This window comes from Phyllostomus hastatus, unplaced genomic scaffold, assembly GCF_019186645.2.
Source record: "Phyllostomus hastatus isolate PE091 unplaced genomic scaffold, TTU_PhHast_1.1 phas_contig_86, whole genome shotgun sequence".
Lineage (NCBI taxonomy): Eukaryota > Metazoa > Chordata > Mammalia > Chiroptera > Phyllostomidae > Phyllostomus > Phyllostomus hastatus.
In genome coordinates, this window is record NW_025333977.1 from 75901466 (window position 1) to 75922932 (window position 21467).

Below are 21467 nucleotides of genomic sequence, written 5' to 3' on the forward strand. Positions count from 1 at the left end.
ATTTGTAGATAGCATTATTTTATATATAGTGGCATATTTATAAAACATGTTTTTAAAATAATGTTTACTTAATACAATGTATGTATATGTATGTGTATATATATATGAGCCTTTTTAAAAATCTAACTTTTAAAAAGCTATATTGAAAGGATTTAGTCATAAGCAGTTATTTCTTGGCTTGTTAGGGTATCAGATATTTTGGCAAACTTTCTATTTAATAAAATATTTACACTAACCTGGTAGAAATGTTTTTAAGTACATTCTATAGGCAGAAAATATTTTGCAGAATTGTTTTATGCTTTTGAAAACATTTGGCAAAAACTTGTGCAGTTTTTACTTTAACAATTTTCAGCATGCATGGCATATGTGGAAACTTTTTTTACACATTTCCCCCCTCAGCCCCTCTCCCCCCTGAAGTTTGTAACTTTTGATCCCTTTCACCTCTCTGTTTTGTATCCCAGTATCCAGGCAATGTTTATAAAACTAAGATTTTTTAAAAGTATTGAAATTGTCTCTGTGGTTGAAAGTGTCTTAGTCTGCCAGTTAAGTAGCCATCTTTGAAAACCCAGAGTCACCCAGGTGCCAAACAATTAATGCTAATTTTGGGACAGCTTCCAGATGTAAATTTCAGCAAAGAAGAGTCTCTTCTCCCAGTTTTCATTTGTGTTCTTGTTTGTTTTTAATTGTAACTAGAGACCAGTTCTTTGTTTACTAATTTGTAAATATTTACTAGTGTGTAAATAATAGTATGTTACTATTATTAGTAGTATGTGTTACTGCCTTACTAGTATTTTTTCTTCCTTAAAGCTTTTGGCATATAACTAAGGTAGTACTTACTGTGCTAATGTTGTATTGCTGGGGCTGTAATGTACCAGTTAAAGTATAACACTTGTGAGCTGTAAAGTTCTGGAACCTTTTGGGCTTTTTTTTTTTTAACAGCTTTTAACTTGAAAAAAAATTTAAGTTTAAATTACAAACTTTTCAATGATATATTTTCCTGACTTACTAAATAGAATTTAACAAACATAATTTACTTTTTCTTTGATAATTCAAAATTATTACTGCTGTTAGGATTAATAAAGTGATATAAGTATGTTGTGCTCTTTGCTTCACTATTAATGCTCTTCCTTGCTGTTCTTCAGAGAATGATCTGTGCTTTAATCTTTTCTGCTATTCGCTTCTCTCATCCTGCCCCGCTTTTGACTCATCTCAAGGCTGTACTTGCATAGTTAATATGATTTTCTGCTAAATAATGAAGTGATCATTATAAGAACAGCGATCAGAATAAGAACTATGGTCAACATGTTGTGAAGCTTAAGGCCTGCCTTAAATATGTGGGACTTGTTAGGTGTTAATAAAAACAAATTCAGAAGACTTTTAATGTTTTTCAGGCTCCTAAACTTTTGTATTTTGAATAGTTAAAAGTCTCAGAAACAGACTTCCTGGCTAACTGGGATGTTACTGTGTTAGGTTACATGGTATAACTTAAATTTTCGGAAGTGTTGGGAAGGACCTCAAAGATCAGCTACTCAACTGCTTATTTTATAAATGAGGAAACAAAGCATTAATGATTTACACCTTATTACCAATAGCACAGGATGCTAGACTTTTGGAGTAATTAATGCTTTATTTATCATTTAATTTTAAGAGCAAATTGAGTCATGAAGAATAGGTTTAAAATGTTTATTCAGATTTAAGAAATATTTATTTTAATATGTTTATGGTTTTCTTTGTTATAACCTTATTTCTGCTACTCCTGAGCAGATGAATGATTCTGTGAAACCAGTCTTCAGTTTTGATTTCTGGAACCTTTTTTTTTTATATGTTGGTCTTTTGTGTTTTTTTAAGTGCTAGTCATTTCAGTCTTCAGGATAATTGTACCTTAAATTTTATGTATAATCTCTAGTATTATTAGTTCTTCTAAACTTTAGCTAAGTTCATGGTTGGTTTGTTTTTTTAACATCTGAATCAAACTATTCATATGATATTATTTCTTCTTTAGTTTTATATTTTTAGAAACCAAGATAATAGTTATCAGTTTAGTTTGTGAAACTCATTCCTCCTTCCCTTCCCCTCCGTTCCTTGCATCAAATATTTATGTATATGAACATATTTTTAAAAATTTATTTTAGAGAGAGAGAGAGGCATCAGTTTGTTGTTTCATTTATGCATTCATTGGTTAATTCTTGTATGTGCCCTGGCCAGGGATTGAACCTCCAACCTTGTTGTATCACAACCTTGGTGTTTCAGAATGATGCTCTAACCAACTGACCTGGCCAGACAAATGTTCATGTATAGAAAGCTATATGCTGGGCACCAGGGATAACAGCCCCTAACCTTATATTCTAATGAGGGCAATTGACATCAAATATTTACTAATGCAATTATTTTAATTCAGATTATCATAAATACTTAAAAGCGGAAAAAAGAAGTAGAAATAAAATTGTAAGTGAGGCACTGACGAAACCTGCAGGAGCGGGGCAGGCTTCGTTGAGGATGTGATGTTTCAGTTGAAATCTTAATTTGTAGGACTTTGGGAGACAAAAATGCCCAGAGTATAGGAAGAGGGCCTAGAGGGAGGGACAGGTGGAGTAGCATCAATCAGTATAGATAGGACTTGGGGACTGGCCAGGCAGGCAAGAGGAAAACCAGGAGAATGTCAAGTCAGTAACTCAAATGAGGAGACTGTAAGGTGAGTTTGTAAACCCACTGCTGCATGTAGCAGTGGTTCAGAGAAAAGGAGGGGGTGAGAGCCTGTGTAATAGTGGTGCGAGGAGCAAGTAAGAGAGAGAAAAAGGTTATAGTTGCTGTTGACAAATGTTTTAAAAAATTTTACTTGGAAAGGGGTAAGACAGATAGGGTGGTACCTGGAGATGGAATTGGGAGCTGATTTATGCTGAGATAAGTAGGATATATTTTTATGTCCAAGTGGAAGGAAAAAGCTTAATTTCTCAAAAGGTCAGTACTATATATATGAAAACTAGTACAAATAAAAAAGTCTTTGAATTATTACATTTGTTATAGTTATGGTGTTTATAAAGCCTTTCTTTTCCAATTATGGGGCTTTTAGCTAACTCAGTACAGCAAAAGTACAATCCTGTTTCTTTTTCTATGATTCTTTATTTTCTTTGGAAAATGTTTTATCAAAATATGTAATTTTTTGTGATCCTAAATTGGTATGAGCCACTTGAAATAATACGAGAAATATTTCCAGGACAGGAAACTTCTGTTATATATATATATATATGATTCCCTGGGTAACTAGAAAGTGAACTTATTTTAATTATGTAATTAAACATAGTAGGAAGGTGCAATAAAACAAGATGTTGGGTTATATTATATTTACTTCACAAAGAAGGTCAGGAATCCCTAAGCTAAGAGGTTCCTGTATCTTCATATTTCAATCAGCAATTTTATTGGTTAGGGTCACACTTTATAGTTTTGGGCATTTTTTTGTGAAAACAATAAAAGGTACAGTTTCAGATATATCAGAAAAAGATATATTTTCTGATGCTCTTTTATATAACTATAATGTTAAACAAATATTCTTATTTTAAGAAACCCAATACAAAATGAGAAGTTAATAAAAGGATAATTATTTGACCATGATAATTCCTCCATGTGGTTATTTTTAAATAGTACTCATCTGCTATTTGAAAATGTTTATTTATATATTATTATTTGTGCATTAGAGAGTTGTGACTAATAGGCAGAGAAATTTAAGATTAAAAATTTTTAACAATCACTAGCACTTGATTGTTAATCAGGAATGAACATTAATTAAAATACTTAGTTTGTTGTACATATATATGCCCATACCACAAATGCACACAGATTCATTTCTTGAGAGATACCCTACTTATGCTTTTTAAGATCTGGGTTTCTTACACTTGAATCAAGTTCAAGTAATGGACATATTCTCAGTAGTTAGCTAGTTCCGAATGAGAACATAACAATTTTTTAAAAGATTTTATTTATTTATTTTTAGACAGCAGGGAAGGGACAGAGAAAGAGAGGGAGAGAAACATCATTGTGTGGTTGCCTCTCACATGCTCCCCACCGGGGACCTGGCCTGCAACCCAGGCATGTGCCCTGACTGGGAATCAAACTGACAACCCTTTGGTTTGCAGGCCAGCACTCAATCCACTGAGCCACACCAGCCAGGGCATAATTTTTCATGTTTCCTTTAGCTGATAAATAAAAGAAGAAAACTGTATTTTCAGGGTGGCCCAATTAATTAACTTATGACTGAGCATCACTATTAGATATTTGTGTTAAAGTTTATATGTATGCTTATGATATGACAATTCAATGTATACTAAAAGCAAATGTTTAAGATCATGTCCCTTAGACTGGAGTCCACAGAATTGTTTGTGGATTTATTTTTGTTGTCAAGGATAAGTAAGTTTGAGAAACAGTATCCTTAATTATTATGGTCTGTGATTATTGTGGCCAATGATATAAGCAAATGATTTCATACTGTTGAAGGTTTTGACATTTTATCTTGCTTTATTTAAAAATATATTCCACCATTACTTCTAAATATTTGAAAACGTTTAACATTTTTAAAGAAAAATCAAATTATTTTTGGTAAGCTTTTGAGAATTTAGTCAAATATTGGAATGATTTGGATCTTGTAATTATAAGTAATCTGAAATACAGATTGCTAGTCTCACAATTCCTAAAGAATTAGTTAAGAATGTAAAGTTTTTCTATTTGCTATCTACTGTTAGTTATTAAATTGTGGGACCTTGTCCTCAAGAACAAGGGGCAGATGCAGCATCCAGGCAGGGTACATGAATATGGGAACTTGGCATTGGGTAAGAGAATAGGAAATAGTGGGCGGGGGAGGTCATTTCTTAACTGGAGGTGCCTGCCCTACCTAAAATCACATGGACTCATTTTCACCTTTGCTGAGCAGGCCAGACCAACATTGATTTGTAGGCTCTAGGCTCTTGAGCCTCAATTTAGTTGGGGGAAAAACCTAGTTGGGGGAAGCAAAATGTACAGATGAAATGGTTTAGTCACAGTGGAAGCAGTTGTTTGTTTCTTCATTCATTCATTCTTGCATCCTTCTGTTCATCCATCTTCATTTATACGTGCATTAATATATTGATCACTGAAGTACCTGTGATGTGTTAGGTTTTAGACATACATGGAATCCTTGCCTTCTGTAATTCAGTTTTACACCAAATTGTCAGGAAGCCTACCAGAAATAGTACAGAAATCACCTTGTTTTCATAATACATGTTACTGACAAATTATTTTTGCACTTTTTACTTGTTTATCTTCTTTTTGTAACAGTAGAATCTTGTCTGTTTTATTCTTCTTTCTATCCCAGTGCTCACAGCAGTGCTTGGTACACACTAGATGTTAATTAACTAAGTAATTACTGAGTGATTTGAATGAATGAATGAAGGTTCTGATCGTTCAGTAAGACTTTATGGAGGAGAGGGTACATGACCCAGCTATTACAAGATGGTCAGGCTTTGAGGAGGTAGAGAAAGGAGGAAGTGACTGACAGGAAGCTATATGAAAAACATGGTCACAAAGTGAGAGAAGGGGCCTGGAGCATGGGGGTGGGGGTTGGGAGGATTGAGTAGGAGGATCAGTTGTAAGAAAGCCAGCCTGGATGAGCAGCCCCTTTGTGCAGAGAGAAGCCAGGAGCTAAGATGGTTGGATGAGATATAGATGGAAGGAGGAGAGAGAGTGGCATTAACACTGCACCAAGAAGCAGTTTGGTTACTAGCATGGAATTACACAATTTAGGTTCAAGTTCAAATCTGAGTTTGTTGCCAATAAACTGGGTGAATGTGTTCAAGATGCTTACCTTCTCTGTGCCTGAATTTCACAATTTCAATAAAAGTTTTTTTTAAATTCATCCATTAAGATTATGTTCACTAATATTTTTAATAACAGGAGGGAAATGCTTATGCTATTTTTCTTAAAACTAACTAACATACGTGAGTAAAAAAGAACGGGGTAAAAGCTGAACACGTAGTGCAGAGCACCTGTTGGCATGCCAGGCTTTGGGGTTACAAAGAAAAATGACTGATAAGTCAAAAAATGTCCATAGTGGTGTGATTATAGATAATATTTACTTTAATTTAAGTCACATATATTGTGTGCTTATGAGCATTCATGAAGGTGAGAAATTAAATCTCCCAAATTAGTTAAGAAATAACATAAGTGGTGTGTACAAAGAACATCTGTGTTTCAGAGATAGCCCGTGAGACGTTCATCTGACAAACCCAGTCAGAACCTTTGGACATCATTTTGTGCCGTTTCACCTGTTTCTAATGCAGACTTGATTGTAGTGGGGGAAAATGAGGACCCATTTTATTTTATTATTTTAGCTCGTTAAGTATACTCAGTGAGTCAGTATCTTTGAACATCTACTAATTTGATCATTATTTTTGTTGTGTTCTTACAAACATAGATAAAAAAGTGTACTTGGTTCCTTACTCTCCAAACACTTACAAAGGAACTAAGAAACAAAGCCATTGAATAGAAGACAGTAATTAGAGAATGGGTGAAGTCAAAACAGTTCAATCCTAATTTAGAACTCTTCTCCAGGTCTCCTGCCTGCCTCTTAATCCAGTGGTCTTTCTCTTGCTTCCAGAGTACCTTCTTGATCAAGTTACTTGGTCCTTCAGATAATTATTTAAAAACAAAAATATAACAGAGAAATGACCGCTGATTCATGTACTGCAGCTGCTTCCAACTCATCAGCACTGGTTCAAGTGATCAAATGATCTTGGCACTCTTTCAAGAAATTCCACTGGAGGAAGCAGGAAAACCTAACTGTTGACTTTAAGCAGTGCCACATAGCAGTATTTTTTCAAAGTTTCAGAGGTGGAATTATGCTCTTCATTTTCTCTAGGAAGATCTCAAGAGAGGGCAGTTAAACCTAACTATTATTCAAGTACAGAAATATCTCAGAATGTCTAAATACATGTTTTGAGAATTTTGGTTTTCTTAATCACAGAAAAGACATACAGACGTATTTTAAAAAAGGGCAAGATCTAACAAAACAAAATTGTTTTAAAAGTGTGATTTTCACAGTTGACTAGAGATTTTATATCATGCTCCATGAATTTTGATTAGTTTCTTTATGCCTTGTTTTAGTACTTTCCATCATTTTGGGGTCTAATATGGTCCCTTTGTCCTTTGTACAGATTTTAATCCTTTCTTTTTTTCCAGGAATTCTTTTTTTCCAGTCTTCATGTGTACAACAGAGTATTGCAGTTTCAAATATGAAGTATTTCCTTAAAGTGAACCTTTCCGTACACCTGAAAATATTTTTATGAATAACCATTCCATGGGACCATTTTTAAGATGATTTTATAAATCAAATAATTAGTTATATGCTTTATAATATGGTTAAACAGAAAATTATTGATATATTCATATATTTGTACTTCAGTTTTCTAAACCTTGACCTCTTTCATTTTACCCAGTCTTTTTCTTATTTCTTTAAATCACTTTAAAGTTTAAGCTTTATCTGCAGCACATCTTACATACACAGATGAGTTCCTCTCTTTCAATGACCATGTTGGGCTGCTTGCCTCTCTGTCTCACATCTGAGAGTTTATTTATTAATCACTTGATCATCCACCAGTGGGCTTGTGACCCTCATTTGGGTCTGGGACAGATAGTGGAAATTAAGCTTGGGAGTGCTAGGTCAGGGGTTCTACTTATCAGTGACAACACAGGTTGTGTGTGGTCCCAACAGAAGTCACAGCTTCGCCTGCTCCAGTTATGCCGGAAACTAGTCACTGACCTTTCATGACCTTGCTTCCTTAACACAACCATGGTACCTCTAGCTTCCAGGCAATATCCACTCTTGGGAATTGGCCAGTTTCCTTCCTAAAGGTTAATTCCATTCCAGATAGATTTTTTTGCTCCATAGTCCTAAGAAAAATATCATAGATTAAGTATCATTCAAGCTATATCCCTTCTCTTTGGTGCTTCTAAATCCTAAAAGAAGCCTTTAGAAAAAAAACAAACAAATAACCTATAACACCTATCTGAACAAAAAAACCTTAGATCATTTTCCAATGAGCCTCTTAATGTTCTTGAGTTTTCATAGGACAGTGAAGAAAGTTATCAAAATAATGAAAGAGTGAAAGGGATTAAAACCATGGTTAGAGAATTCTGGAGAGCAGTGCAAGTCCAATAAAAGAGGCTTAAAAACACTTGATTTAAGATGCAAAAATAATCAGTCAGCTGCTCAAAGAGGACAGGAGGGAAAGGAGGCATTTTAGAAGTATGTAGAATTCCTTCCTTCAAATTTTGCATTTCATTGGTGAAAAAACATATTATTAAACTTTTACCTGTATGCTAAAAGCATCTAATTTCTAGTAAGAAAATCCAGTTTGAACCTTGACTTTTCAGCTTGTTAAGTACATAAGATGTTTGGCTTCTCTTGATCTTAGCAACTTTCTCTATAAAATGTAAAATTTCATGAATAAAATTTTTGGTATATTAGAGATCCATCTTAGATATCTGCGTAACTAGAAAGAGACTTGCTAAAACATTTGCAAATTATAACTTTCAAATATGCAAATGTTTAGAGATGTGTTAGAGTGAGTATAATAGAAATAAACTTTTTCTTTGGGAAATTTATCAGATTAAAAAGAACATGCCAATAAGCAATATATGTAACCTGATTTGAGAGAATGAGTTTATTTCTATCAAATATGACTTACTTTATAAGGAATTATAAAAATCAACCATTGTGGTAATAATCATACACAGTTAAAAGGAGGATCCCAATCACATACTTAATTACATTATATTGGGTCTTTTCTTTTATAAATATATTTTATTGATTGTACTATTACAGTTGTCCCATTTTATCCCCTTTATTACCCTCTGCCCTGCACTCCCCTTCCACCAGCATTCCCCCTTGCCCCCATTAGTTGTCTGTGGGCCATACATATAAGTTCTTTGGCTTCTCCATTTCCTATACAGTTCTTAACCTCCCCCTATCTATTTTGTACCTACCATTTATGCTTCTTATTCCCTGTACCTTTTCCCCCTCTCTTCTCCCTGCTGATAACCTTCCATGTGATCTCCATTTCTGTGATTCTGTTCCTGTTCTAGTTGCTTACTTAGTTTGTTTGCTTGTTTGTTTTTTAGGTCCGATTATTGATATTTGTGAATTTGTTGTCATTTTTATGTTCATAGTTTTGATCATCTTCTTTTTCTTAGATAAATCCCTTTAACATTTCACATAATAATGTGATATGAACTCCTTTAACTTGACCTTATCTGGGAAACACTTTATCTGCCCTTCCAATCTAAATGATAGCTTTGCTGGATAGAGTAATCTTGAATGTAGGTCCTTCCCTTTGATGACTTGGAATACTTCTTTCCAGCCCCTTCTTGCCTGCAAGATTTCTTTTGAAAAATCAGATGATAGTCTTATGGGAACTCATTTGTAGGTAAATGTCTCTTTTTCTCTTGCTGCTTTTAAGATTCTCTCCTCTTTAATCTTGGGTAATGTAATGATGATGTGCCTTGGTGTGTAGTTCCTTGGGTCCAACTTCTTTGGGACTCTTTGAGCTTCCTGGACTTCCTGGAACTCTATTTCCTTTGCCAGATTGGGGAAGTTCTACTTTATTATGTTTTCAAATAAGTTTTCAATTTCTTGCTCTTCCTCTTCTCCTTCTGGCACCCCTATGATTTGGGTGTTGGAACGTTTAAAGGTGTCCTAGAGGTTCCTCAGCCTCTCCTCATTTTTTTGAATTCTTGTTTCTTCATTCTGTTCCCGTTGAATGTTTATTTCTTCCTTCTGCTCCAAACCGTTGATTTGAGTCCCGGTTTCCTTCCATTCACTGTTGGTTCCCTGTACATTTTCCTTTATTTCACTTTTCATAGCCTTTACTTTTTCCTCTATTTTACGACCATACTCAACCATTTCTGTGAGCATCCTGATTACCAGTGTTTTGAATTGTGCATCTGATAGGTTGGTTGTCTCGTCATTGCTTAGTTCTATTTTTGGAACTCTGATCTTTCATTACGGCCATGTATTTTTTTTTGTTTTGCTGCAGCTGTTATGTAGTAAGGGGAGGAGCCTTAGGTGTTCACTAGGGCAGGACAATCCATTTGGCTGCATTGTGACAGTGTATGTGGGGAAGGGAACAGAGAGGGAACAATTCCACTTGCTCGACTCTCCCTTGGCTTTCAGTCACTTCCCCCACTACCCACAAGCAAATTGGGCCCTTCTGGTGCTGATCCCTGGGTGAGTGGGCTTGTGTACATTCTAGGACCCTGTGAGTCTCTCCAATCACCTCTCCTGTGTGGCTGGGAGTTTCTCCCACTGCCGCAACCCCTACAGGTTTTACCCTAGAGGTTTTAAGGCTTTATTTCCAGGTGCTGGACCCCTGGGTTGTGTGGTCTGTCTCGCTTTCACTTTCCAGTCGTTCCTCCCAGTTTATTCACATGCAAATGTGGGACTGCCCGGTCTGCCAGCCACCACCTAAACCCCATGGCCCTCTAGCCCCTGCCTTGCTTCTGTCCTCTCCTCCCTGGCTGTCAGTCTCCGCCCTTCCTACCAGTGTGAATGAATGTTTTTTCTTTAACTCTTTGGTTGTTTGACTTCCATACAGATCTATTTTCTGGCAGTTCTGGTTATTTTTTTGTTTTTAAATTTGTTGTTGTCCTTTTTGTTGTGTAAGGAGGCAAAGTGTATCTACCTATACCTCCATGTTGGTAGGAAGTTCTGTTGGGTCTTAATGGTACTAGAAATGTTTCCTTGAGGCAGAGTACTTGACCATAGGTGATTGAAATGTCTTAGTAAGATTCTATTAAAGTAAAAGGAAAATCTTTATGTGGTAAAGAGACTCTGTAACTTGTTAGTAAATTTATGCTTTTTAGTCTTTATAACCATTATGGTACCAAAAAATATTACTTTGAATTTTTTTTGGCATTGGTACATATAACTCGTAGATAGCTCTGACCCTGGATTTATAATAAAAACATTAACCCCTTCAAGAAGTTAGTAATCCCCCACTTTAGTTTGACTTTGATATTTGGGAAAACTGTTAAGCCTATCAACCTACAGAATGTAATCTACTTACTGGTTGTTGTTTTTTTTCCCTCTTCTTAATGTTTTGGTTTAAAAACATGTTAAGATCACTGTGTGTTCTTTGTGATTGCTGATTTTTAAAAAAATATCTTAAACAGGAGCTCCAGTGGCGTAATCAGTTAGCACGCGGTACTTATAAAAATATGTTAAACTGATTTTTAGTATAATAGTGCCTTAGCATTAAAGAATGCTCTTAATGTCCCTTAGAGTTTAATAATGCAACAACATCTTAGGGAAAGTTGAAACATTTAAAAATTGATCTTTGTAGAAGTTTTAAAGTTTGTTTACTTTGCTGTGTTTACCAGGACACATAGAGCTCAGTTTTTATTAATGACAGGGGCATGTGCAATTTGGGGAGTCCCCAGACCACTTCTTCAAAAATAGGTATGTTTAGATTTATCAAAATAGTACTGGTGCTCCGTCTCCCATCCTCATACACATACGTTATGGGCCACCAATTTCTGTTGAATTATGCCATATAATTTATGGAAGTGTTGTTTGTTTGTTTGTTTGTCTGAGTCAGGTTAAAAGTTCTCTTGGTACTGCTTTTTCCCAAAGAGCTGCATATGGAAAAACCTAGAAGAGTATGATACTTTGGGGATTTTTAGTTGTCTTTGATTACATTTAATTATAATTTTACATTTCTAAAAAGCAAATTATCTGATTTCAGAAGCTAACTGGTGTTTTGCTAAATCTTTTATCACCCTTCTTGGTAGTTCAAGGATAGTCTGCATTTGTCCTGTGGTGGTTCTAATGGCAGCAGTCAATTAATCAACTAGTATAAAAGTGTTTATCTGATACTGACCTTGTGCTGGGCACTTCCCTGAGTATTATGGGATAAACAAAGCCCCTTGAGCTAGTCAATAAATTTTAAGTGGTCATGACCCTAAGTCATATCTTTTGTCTGAAAACTGAGTACTGGGCATATGTTCAACAAAGAGGGTACAGAAACATCATCCCAAGGGTGTTTTCCTTTTATTTTCCCAGGGAGCTGCCAGAGGAGTAATCACTAATCCACTAAATCCTAATCACTTTTGGCGACTGAAGATTATCACTCTCTAAAGAGAAGTTTCTAGAGTAAGGCCAGTGGCAGAGGAAACCTCAGTCAGAAAACAGGCTTGAAAACTTTCTACTAACTTTTTTCAACATTTATGGAGTGCAACATAATGTGCTAGGTGCTAGGACTGTGAAGATAAACAAAACATGAATTCTGTCTCTTCTGTGGGACCTTAAGGGGTAATGGAGAAACCAGATTTGTAGTCGCAAATGAGAGTCCTCAGTGCTCTAACAGTGGTGTGTGCTAAGCATTTGGGAGCACATAGGATGCAGCCTAACTCTGCCTGAAGGAAATGGGCAAACTGTGGTTTCCGCCAATCTCTTTAAGTGAAGAAAACAGACTTTAGATTTAGACAAAAGCCACAGAGGAAAATAATGTGGATTAAAAGCCCAAAACATAGTTATCCAAAAGAACTCAAATAACATTGCATGAGCCTATGATTTAAGATTTGCCAAAGGAATTGAATTTGCAGTTCAGTAGTTGAGAAGGACATTTTACTGTGCTCTGAGAGTCAAATGCTTTTTTATCCTGCCTATATCAGGTCATCAATGAAAGTTGATTAAAATGATCACATTTCCCCCCCAGGAACAGATAATTATTATGTAGACAGAGAGTGGAATCCAAATGATATCACAGGCCAGGTTTAGGCCAATTTTATTTTTAGTATTCCTTTAGGCACCTGATAAAATATTTTAAACATAAGATTGTTTTTCTTGGACTAAGTTTTCATTTTTTCCCTCTACCTAGTAGTTGATACTGTTTCATGTTCCCAATGTCAGGCCACCAGTTAGTTTCTTTATTCTGCTGCACATTATTCTCTTCCAGGGAACAGCTTCCTTCTTCACTTCCCTGAAGCCCTTACAACTGTCAGCCTCACTTAGTGAAATTCCCAGCTCTTTATGTCCCATCACTGGGGAGCATCACACACCCTAGGCCACAGATGGCAAACACAAGGCCCGTGGGCCAAGTCCTGCCCTCTAGCTTGTTTTATCTGGCCCGGCGCCTTGTTTCTACCAGGCAGCAGTGCTGAGCTCTTGCTTAACTGTTAAGAAATAGTTACATTTATACAGTCCTAGAATTATATTCAGCCCTTTGAAGGCAACCTCGAGGCTGATGTGGCCCCTGGTGAAAATGAGTTTGATACCCCTGCCCTAGGCCCTCTGGGCTAACTGTGGAGAAGGTTGATGATGGTGATAGAGATGATGATGTTGGTGATGCTGAGAAGAAGGTTATTGCCATCACTATACTCATTCCCAGAGAGTTAGTATACATTAGTTCAGAGTGTGAGCCTTGGAGTCAAGCTGCTTAGGTTCAGTGCCAGTTCTTTCACTTCTTAGCTCTGTGACCTAGGCAGATACTGTTACCTCTCTTGGACAAATTTTTTTCTCTTCCATAAAACAGGTGTGATCAGAATAGTATCTATTGTGCCATAGGATTATTGGGAGAATTACATGAATTAAGGCATACCACATAATAAGAGCTCAAAAATGTTATTTAGTAGACTCAAGTTTGTAACTGGCTCAGTGCTAAGGATATTATGTCTTAAGTCCCCACAACAACCTTGTAGGTGCTGTTTATTACCTTTTTGTAGAGGAGGAAATTGAGGCTTAGAAAAGTTAAATAACTTGTCCTTGGTCACATGGTCTAGATTCAAACTCAGATCTCTGTGATTCCAGAATGCCTGCTCTTTGGACTAAAATGATGCCCTCTGGGAATCGCAGAACAACAGGAGTGCTGCCACAGCTCACTGCAGTCATGCCAGCTGCATCTGTGGGCCAAGCAGCGCATGCACTAGGGAACTGTACTGGACCATCCATCAGGACTGAGTTCTAGTTCAGCTTTCATTGCCTTTCTTTTGATCTTGAGCAAGTCGCTTAAGTCAGTCATTTTTCAGCCAGTGTGCCACAAAGGTACACTGGTGTGCCACAAGAATTTTTAAAATACGTAATACTTGACTGTTTAGTCAGCGGCACTGACCTCTTTTCCCTTAGATTGTCAAATAAAAAAATGACAACAGCGAACACAACAATAGCTGTTTGGTGTGAGTCAAAATTATATCTATATTTTTGTCAGATCATCAAAAAATATATTGGTGTGCTGCAGAATTTTAGTAATTAGTTTACATGTGTTACAAGATGAAAAAGTTTGAAAATCACTAATTTAAATACTTTTGAGGCTCCGATTTATAATCAGTAACCTGGAAATCATAGTAGAGTTGCTTAAAGTGTCAAGTGAGACTGTAAGAGTGGTAACCACATAATAATTCACGGAAGAGAATAAAGTGCATAGCTTACCATATGGACATTTTAAATAGACAGAACAGGTAATATCACTTAACTTTTTAAAACCTTATCTCCCCTTTGAGGTTATTTGAATTTTGTTTGCTACTTTGGAAAGTTAGAGGTTGATTTTGTGCTTCTGGGAATGAATCTAAGGACACTGATACAACTAGATTGGCCTGGCACCTGAAGCTTCAGGCTACCAAACGCCATAAATAAAAACATTTAGTGAGCAGATAATAAAAGTAACATGTAGCTGGTGTTGGTTGGATCAGGCATGGATTTGATACTAAAGAGAATCACATCTGAAAAATATGTTAGGCCTCCCCTTTCTGTGAATCTTTTGTTATAGCAGATTGAAGTTTTCGGATAGAACATAATATAGAGTTATATCTTTCTATGTATTACTCAGCCATCCATCTAGCACAATGAGTGATGCAGAATCCATATGACCTCCAGAGATAAAGAGAAGACACCCATTCCTTAAATCATTTTTATGAGAATTAAACAAACAGATCTAGTTAGCTTTCTGACTGATTTCCACACCTGTGGCAGTTAGAATGGCGAGGAGAGTTTCATGCAAGCAGTCAGGGGTGAGAAATGGTCAGAGGAGCCTGACCAAAAGGGGAAAGAAAACCCAAAGCATAAGTTTTCTTGGTATGGAATCTTTAAGAAAAGCTTGTTCACTTTTGTGAACTCATGTCAATTTTGTGAAATAGTTTAAGAAGGTGAGATTAACTTCTTTTGATGAGGAAGAAAACAGGGAATTTCATTACCTACTCAGGGGCTGACAACTTTAATTAGTGGGTCAGGAATTGAACCCATATCCCTCACTTGCTGGCAAAAACTGTATAAAACTAAACAGGAGTAACATCATAGGCCTTAGGGACATTATGTGAATGCTCAGCAGGATTGATGTTAGTAGTAAATGTCTGGAAACACTAACAAAGGATACAATTATGTTGGTGTGATATAAAAAGGTGGGAAAGAGTTCCCCATTTTAAGAAGATTTTCATTTATAAGTTTAAAATTAGGAGACGCCCTGGCTGGTGTGGCTCAGTTGGTTGGAGCTGGTTGGAGTATTTTCCCATAACCGCCAGGTTGCAGGTCGGTTCCCCTGTCTGGGCGAGTTCCCCTGGTTCCCGTGTGTAAACCAATCAATGCTTTTTCTCGTTTGGATGTTTCTCTTTCACCCTTCCTCTCTTTCTAAAAACAGTGAAAAAATTTTCTCAGGTGAAGATAAAAAAAATAAATAAAATTCTGAGAAAAAACTATTATGGTACTCAAAGAATATAAAACGGAGATAACTAGAAAGCTTAGTTGCTTTAAGTGACTTATTTCCTGAGGCTGTGGATTGACAGGTGCTTTGGAATGGAAGAAGGGTGAACCAGTGTAGTGGTCTTGAAATGTTTGTGCTCCAGTAAAACAATTTTGAAAACTATGGATTCCCTCGTTGATATTTAACATTTTGTCATAAGTTTAAATCACTTGTATGGTATAATCAATTGTAAATACATTTCTTGATAAACTTGTCATACCATTCTTAAATAGTTGAGTCAAATACCATAGCTATGTATGACACCTACCACTGTCCATTTACAAACTGCTCTTTAACAGTCAGAAATCTTACTGGTAATTTCTCTCTTTAAAGTCTTTATTATTATGCTTTTCCTAGTAAATTTTATCCTTATGTATTATATGTTTAAAAATCTATTTTTGATCACCCTATCATACTTTGGTGATAAAATTTAATTTACAGTGACAGAACTCTCTTGTTTTTCAAGAAGTTATCATAGTGATTATACAGTGAGTATACAGTTGATCATAATATGTGAATTATAAATTTTTATAAAAGAGAAAATACAATTCTATTGGAAATTTATCTTTTAATGTTGGTGCTTTTCTAATTAGTTCATATATCAGTGGATGAATATTATTTATTACAAAGAGTTTAGCATATTATTCTATTAAATATATGCACTGTTGAATTTTATTTACATAAGTAAGTTGAAGAGGACGAGAGTGTTAATAAAGCAGTGTCGCTCAAATATTTGAGCTTAGGGCTTAAATTCAAAATCACAATGATCTATCACTTAAAATACTTTTAATGATTTATCAGCTGACAATCAATTTAGGTTCTTCTCTATTTTTAGTCCAAGCAAAGAATTGGCAGAGACACCCAAGTTGCAAAAGAGTGGTTAGGGAGATACACTTTTCAACGTCAGTATTTCTCCTGTGTCCTGCCCAGAGGCTCTTCCCTACCCCACGCAGTGCCTGCAAGTGAGATTTGTGATGGGTGAGTTATGCCTTGATTTTGTCAAGTGGGAGAAGGGGAATTGGAAAAGGTAAAGTGGGAAGGTGAAACCTGCTGTTTGAGAGCATTCTCAGGTACATTGGTTTCAGGGAAAGGTGTTTAGAAAAGTTGATATGTAAATTGATTTAACTTGGTAAATTGATTTAACTTGTTTACCTGTGTACACTTCATACCTTTTGGAAAGTTGTACGTACTTCTGAGATTTTGACTTACCTCATTTGAAGGCTGTTGTGCTAGTAACTAGTATATTACCATATTACCAGTTCTTAATTTAAAAGATTTTTTAATCCCTGATGCGCTCACATGTGTGAGTGTGTGTGTGTGTGTGTGTGTGTGTGTGTGTGTGTGTGTGTGTATTCTTTAAACCTAAAACACAGCTGACCAGGGTAAGTAGTTGTCTAGGGTAATGTCACAGGTCTCGATTGCTTCCAAGCATCTGTTTATACATTGTCCTTTCCTGAGCATGAATCTTCATGATCCTAATTTTCTCTAAATTTTCCAGATCAGGATCAACACTTTAATTATCTATGTAACTTTTTCTTATATATCTTTTGGTAATCCTAACACATTTATCAGTACTTTGGCAAAGCATATCTTAAACAGCTCAATTAAGAAATTACTTGCCATTTTGAGTAAATAAGAAACAATTGGGCGCACTCAGATTACTTTTTTGCTCTGGCTTATTTCTTTTTGTATCAGTTCATAAAAATTAAATACAGTACAAGAGATCTCAGACATAATTTATATTAACTCTTTCCCTTTACTGAAAATGAAACGAGAGAGATTAAACCAGTTGTCCAAGGTCACAGAGTTGGTATTGGAATAGTAGAACCTGCATCTCCTGACTCCCAGTATTACACCCCTTACTGCATTACACCTTCTGCTGCCTTTTGCTAAATTGCATTCCTCACCTCAATCCTACTTAATATTATTTCTCCTGGGGGTTGACTGAGCTTTTGTTGACTCAGCATTATTTTTCAAACAGAGAGGCATTTGCTTTTTCATTGAAGACTTTTCTCCAAACAAAAATACTTCTTATCCCCTGGCAAATACTTTCTGTGGCACAGTGGGACACAGGGAGGAGAGCCTAGGGCCCTGCAGCCCCAGGCAGTGGCACTGGGGGAGGGGGAATGTTAACAGGTCAGAGTAGAGGTGGATTGGCAGAGCTGGGGCTGGTGGGAGGTGGGAAGCTTACATCATTTCCCTGCAACTGGGCTCTGGCGAGGCTGTAAGGCCTCACTTTCCCCTGTGTAATAGTTTACCAGATTGACAGAGATTCGTAAAAGAAAGAAAAGGTATGACAGGATGGATGCTCACCCCGTTCATAAATCTGCTATAGGATGAAATTGTCAGTAATAACTAGAAGCAGCCAGGACTGTCTGTGCTTCGCTCTCCCCCCACCCCCAGCTCAGTTCCTTTCTGCTCCGCCCCATCTCTGCTCTCTCTGCTGCTCAGATCAGCTTCCTGCTTCTCTTGAGCTGTTCTCCTATAAAGCTGGTCTGCTTTCACTGAAAGCATTATATTCATAAGTCTGAGTCAGATTTTGTGGAAGTATTGTTGGTTTGGTGTTCTTTGGGGGATGGAGGGGGAGGGAGGAATTTAAAAAAAAAGAAAGGGGCAGGCTGATGAAAAAGCAAAATCATCATGAATTTTGTTGTCACATCTTGCCGGTGTTACAACCAGCTCTGTAGACTGCCGCACTGAAAACATTTCTGTGAGAGGTATGTGCTTGAAAATGGAAAGGTGACTGTTGGCTGTGGAGCAAACTGCCCGCCCAGCAGCTGCTTAGAGGGCTGTAAGGTCGGAATTCTTCCTAGTGTTTTGATAAGGCAAGGGCAGTCCTTACTTGAAGTGTGGTACAGTTAACCAGCTATTGGTAAAATGTGAAATGTGTGCTCAGTTAGTCCCCACATTAGGACTCCTGAAATGTTCGTTCAGGCTGAATATTTTCTAGTCAAAACCACGGTGTTATTCCAGGCTCTCTTGGCGGTGGCTGTCTGTAAACAAGATGATGATCTTTAATACTTCCCTCATTATTTATGAACCACACAACAAAGATTAATGAGAGAGACTTCCAGTAGCCTAGCAGAAGTTTCAGATTCATTAGGAGCTTTTCCATGACAGATGGCAAAAGTAAAAGGAAATGGTTGATGAGTTTACCGTAACCTAAAGTGAAAGTTTTCAAGTTTAGAGGGTGTGTTATGGCTAAGTGGAGAAATCTGGAGGAGCCACCAAAATTTAGAATCATAACCCCACCCGCTAGAGTGCATGCCTGAACTATATCATAGCCAGAAGCCTTTTGAACACATATGGATGTATCTTTTCAACAGAAACTAGGGAATATGTATAAATGTTTCTATTTAGTTATCAAAAGAATAGTATTAAGAATAAGAATGTAACCAACACCAAAGGAAATGTGGAAAATTGTATATTGATTATGAGATACTAAGGCTTGTTCTAAGAAGTTTCAGAGAATATTTAAAGTAGGTAAATACAGTGATTTTTGTCTTGTACATTGGATAAACTAGTGCGGCAGAGACCATTCAAACTACAAAATAGTTTCTGCTTGATTTTAAGAATTATTTTATCATTAAGAAACTTGAGAATTCTTGAATGTTAGCATGTTTAAACTTATTTTACAAAACTTCAGAATTGTTTATCAATATATAAATGTGCCCATTCCCACAAAGGTAGTAAGTAGTGCTTAAATCATTGAAACTGCTCATGAACAGAATAAGCTAGTGCTTATAAGTTAACCTAAATTTTTCCCTTTAAGAAACTGTGCCATTTAAACTTCATTTCTTTTCAGGTGTGTGCAAGGAGAGCTAATCTTCACAATTATATACAAGTTAAAAAGATAAAAGGTTCTAGAACAAAAGATCTGGGAAGTAAACCTACTGCAGGCTTCTGAGAAGGAATCCTCTTCATGGCAGGTGGCCACCCTGACTGTATTAACTTGGTCATTCTCAAGTGCACATTAGAACCCCCTGGAGAACTTTCGTTTTTCTTTTCTTTTTTTTTTTTTTAAACTAGCAAGTATCTTTTATTTATTTATTTTTTACATTATTTTTTTAATTGCGTTTTTTCCATTACCATCTATCCCCCTATCTTTGCCCAGGCCCTGTCCCAGAGATTCTAATTGTTGGGTGGAGGAGAGGGCTGGGCACTGATAGGCTTAAAACTATTCCCAAGTGTTTCTAATGTGTAGCCAGAGTTGACAATAGTTTGCATTTCCTGAATATCCTCAGTGGTGTTCTGTTCTGGGAACCATTCTGTTTTGGGTATCATTTGGATCAACACCAAATCTGCTTGGGTATATGTCCTCTTAGGTCTGAACTTTGTCACTTGCAGCTCATCATACATTTACCATCTGTCCCCCAAGACTTAGCTTTCCCAGGCTAAAGAGTCCTACTTTCTTCAGTCTTCAGGACTTGCTTTCTAGGTTCTTTCCTGTTCTGGTCTCTCTCTGGCATGGAATTGCTCTTCTTTGCCAGTATCACCCTTAAATAGGATACTGCCAAATACAATCCTGGCGACTCATCCTATCATTTTAGATGTGTGGTGCCCAGCACAGGATGCGGAGAATACAGTAAAGCTGTAATTCCCTTGTTCTGGACAATATACTTCTGTTATTGGTGACAAAGATTATGTTAGCTTTTTTGACAGTCACATCACATTGTTGATTCATGGTAAGTTCAAACTAGGCTCAGGCTCTTAGTTCTTTTTCATGGGAACTGTGTGCTCTGACTCCATGAGTGTAGTTTTTCTTTTTTTACTGTAGTTCCAGATTTACATTTATGCTTGTGAAATATAAGAGGAAAATCCAGTGAATCATTTATTCCATACAGGGAGAGGGACATATCCAAACTGAATGCCAAAAGTTTATTATGTGCATATAATAACAAGTTTAATGAGTAATCTGTACCATTCATTTGAATCCACAGCTCAATTTAATCTGTTAGTTCAGTCTGTTTTCCAGTGACCCTTCTTATTCATGACTCCATGTTTACTATTCAAAGTTAAGAACCCATTTGACTATATTTGTAATCAATATGTAGGGGAGGAAAAATAATTGTCCTTCCATCTACCTAAGTTCTTCTTCCTGGTCTAATAGTAAAATTGACACGAGACAGGTTCCCAGGAGAAAATTACCAAATTTATTATGTATGTTCATAGTGGGGGCTGCAGAAGAATATGGCATCCAAGAACAAATTGGCCAGTTGAGGCTTACATGCCATTTTGGACTAAGGGGAGGGAGGTGGTGGTCTAGGGGAGTCTGGCAGACTTACGGTAAGGTGAGAAGTAGCTCCCTTCCTTTAAGCAGGTTTTTCTGTCTGCATTTCTTTAGGCAGGTAAGGGGGAAGTAAAAGACTATTTTTGAGTCATTCTTAAAAATAACTAGTGTAGGATTATCAGTATCCCCAAAAGGCATATTTTGGGGGTTCATATTCTGCTCCCCCTCAAATACTTTGTCAAATGCCCTTTCAGTATCAAAACACATGATATCCATGGTATTCTCTTGTACTATTTGTGTATTATCTTTATATTATAAGTCAATGTGTTGAATTTGTTACAGCATTCTTGTGTAATGAGAGAAATAGAAGAAAATACTTTGCAGATGAGCAGGTGAACTTGTCTAGGATCATACAACTCACTACTGTCAAGGCTAGAACCCACTTCCAGCTCCCTCGGTACTCCAGTGCTCTGTGGATGAATCAAACC

At 36.5% G+C, this 21467-nt stretch overlaps 1 protein-coding gene across 18 annotated transcripts in view; it reads left to right on the plus strand.

Annotated features, from left to right (window-relative positions):
* BBX (BBX high mobility group box domain containing) overlaps nt 1-21467 on the plus strand; it is a 267802-nt gene that overhangs the window by 52153 nt on the left and 194182 nt on the right. The window contains exon 1 of one of the 18 annotated variants that reach the window (XM_045850886.1): nt 18377-18466. The exons of the other annotated variants lie outside the window; for them this stretch is intronic. The gene's annotated coding sequence lies outside the window, so the exon portion shown is untranslated. Of the gene's footprint in view, nt 1-18376; nt 18467-21467 lie in introns of those variants that run through there. 18 annotated transcript variants of the gene reach the window in all.